Below are 2,885 nucleotides of genomic sequence, written 5' to 3' on the forward strand. Positions count from 1 at the left end.
TGTTTGTTTTCTTATTATTGAGTTTTAAGAATTCTTCATATTTTTTTAAGATTTTATTTATTTATTTGACAGAGAGATACACAGTGAAAGAAGGAACACAAGCAGGGGAAGTTGGAGAGGGAGAAGCAGGCTTCCAGCAGAGCAGGGAGCCCGATGAGGGACTCGATCCCAGGACCCTGGGATCATGACCTGAGCCGAAGGCAGACACTTAATGAGAGCCACCCAGGTGCCCCTCTTCATGTATTTTTGATAATGGTCTTTTATCAGATGGATTCTTTGCAAGTATTTCCCCCTAGTCTATGATTTATCTTCTCATTCTCTCGACATTGCCTTTCACAGAGCAGAAATTTTTAATTTTAATGGAGTCCAGCTTATCAATTATTTCTTTCATGGATCATGCCTTTGGTGTTGCATCTAAAAAGTCCTCATCATACCCAAAGTTATCTAGGTTTTTTCTAATGCTATCTTTAGGAAGTTTTATAGTTTTGCATTTTACATTTAGGCCTATGACCGATTCTGAGCTAATTTTTGTGGTGTAAGGTCTGTGTCTGGATTCATTTTTTTTTTCCCTTGTGGGTATCCAGTTGTTCTAGCCCCGTTTGTTGAAAAGACTGTCTTTGCTCCATTGTATAGCCTTTGCTCCTTAGTTAAAGATGTTGACTGTGTTTATGTGGGTCTATTTCTAAGCTCTGTATTTTGTTCTATTGATCTATTTGTCTATTCTTTTATCAGTATCATACTGTCTTGATTACTGTAGCTTTCTGGTAAGTTGATTTTGTTGTTGTAGTTTGTTTTGTTTTTGTGTTTGTTTCTGTTTAGTGGCAGAAAGACAGACTTTATTGAGCCCCTCAACCCGAGTTTTCTTTCTCCTGCACAGGCTTGGTTTCCCAGAGACCCCTATTCTGGCGGGCAGCAGTAAGACCCACTTTGTGGCTAGCAGGGGCAGCTCTGTGGATAGTAGAGGGTTTACCCGTGTGCTGGTGGTTGCCCCCTCTGGAGGGATGCTCCACAGGATTCATAGCCACAGCCCACATTCATGGCCAGCAATTCCTCTCAACCAGCCTTCAGAATGAGCTTGTCAGTGCAGCCACATCCAGCCACCACACCAACCATAGCTCTGTTGGCTGAAGAAAAGACCTTCTTTGAACCAAAAGGACAGCTTTCCTTGGGTCTTCTTGGCCTCAGGGTTGTAGGAGATGAGAGTGGTATAGTTTCCAGAGGGGCCAACTTGCCCCAGTCACCAGTCTTCTCCTCCAGCAATATACAATGACGCCCTCCAGCATACTGCCCACTGGGAGCACATTGCCTATGTTGAACTGGTTCTTCTTGCCATGTACACAAACTAGCTAGTGTGGATGCCCTTGGCAGCGATGAACAGCTCTCTCCACTTCTTAAACCAGTATGGATCCCAGAAGACTACCTCAGTGAGCAGTATACCCCAGACTGGGTCATGGATGATGTTCTTCATGATGCCCTTGATGTAGCTTGACCACTCTGTGAAGTTCACAGTGCACAGACAGGCAGTGCTTCATGTGGGTGTAGAACACTGAGCTGGCACCCTTTCTCTACCCTAGAATTATCTGGCTCGTGGTGGTAGCCTGCTGACAAGCAGAGGTGGAAGAGCTCTTGTTTTGAAGTTAGGTAGTGTCAGCACTTTGACTTTCTTCTTCTCTTTCGTTATTGCTTTGGCTATCTGGGTGTTTTACTTCTCCATATAAATGTTAGAATCAGTCTGCCAATATCCACAAATATCTTGCTGGGAATCTGACTGGAGTTGCATCGAATCTATAGATCAAGTTGGGTTAAACTGATATCATCACAATATTGAGTCCTACTATCCATGAACATGAAAATGTATCTTCATTTTTTTAGTTCCCTGATTTTGTTCATCAGAGTTTTGTAATTTTCCACATATAAATCTTGTACATATTTTGTTAAATTTATGTTGAAGTATTTCATTTTTGGGGTACTAAAGTGAATGGCATTATGCTTTTAATTTCAAATTCCATTTGTTCATTGCTAGTATAGGGGAAGCAATTGACTTTTGCATATTAACCTTGTATTCTGCAACCTTGCTATAACCACTTATTCCAGTTTTTTTGTCAATTCTTTCAAATTTTCTACACAGATGATCATGTCATCTATGAAGACAGTATTATTTCTTCCTTCGCAATCTGTGTATCTTTTATTTCCTTTGCTTGTCTTACTGCATTAGCTAGAATTTCCAGTGGTGTGGGGGGTGCCTGGCTGGCTCAGTGGGTTAAGCATCTGCCTTTGGCTCAGGTCACGATCTCATTGTCCTGGGATCAATCCCTGAGTCTCCAGTGGGGCTCCTGCTCAGCAAGGAGTCTAACTTCTCCCTCTGCCCCTCCCCACTGCTTGTGCTCGCTCTCTCTCTTTCTCAAATAAATAAATAAAATCTTTCTTTTAAGATTTTATCTATTTGACAGAGACAGAGAGAGCACAAACAGTGGGAGCAGCAGGCAGAGGGAGAGGGAGAAGTAGGCTCCCCACGGAGCAGGGAGCCCCATGCGGGACTCGATCCTAGGACTCTGGGATTATGACCTAAGCCAAAGGCAGACGCTTAACCGACTGAGCCACTCAGGTGCCCCAATAAATAAAATCTTTAAAAAAAATAAAAAAGAAAAGGAGTGCTGGGAGGAAACGTCCTTTCTTTGTACCTGATCTTAGTGGGAAAACTTCTAGTTTCTCATTCCTAAGTAAGATGTGAGCTGTAGATTTTTTGTGGATATTCTTTATCAAGTTGAGGAAGTTCCTCTCTCTTCCTAGGTTGCTGAGAATTTTTATCATGAATGAGTATTGTATTTTGTCAAATGCTTTTTCTGTATCCATTGATGTGATCATGTAGTTTTTCTTTTTTAGTA

At 41.9% G+C, this 2,885-nt stretch overlaps 1 pseudogene; it reads right to left on the reverse strand.

Moving 5' to 3' along the window:
- Nucleotides 1–848: 848 nt before the first annotated feature.
- On the reverse strand, nucleotides 849–1,468 carry LOC112835530 (large ribosomal subunit protein uL2-like; annotated as a pseudogene).
- Between the last annotated feature and the right edge of the window lie 1,417 nt (nucleotides 1,469–2,885).

The sequence above is a fragment of the Callorhinus ursinus genome, unplaced genomic scaffold (genome assembly GCF_003265705.2).
Source record: "Callorhinus ursinus isolate GAN/ISIS: 27379988/994484 unplaced genomic scaffold, GSC_fseal_2.0 scaffold4, whole genome shotgun sequence".
In the NCBI taxonomy this organism is placed as follows: domain Eukaryota; kingdom Metazoa; phylum Chordata; class Mammalia; order Carnivora; family Otariidae; genus Callorhinus; species Callorhinus ursinus.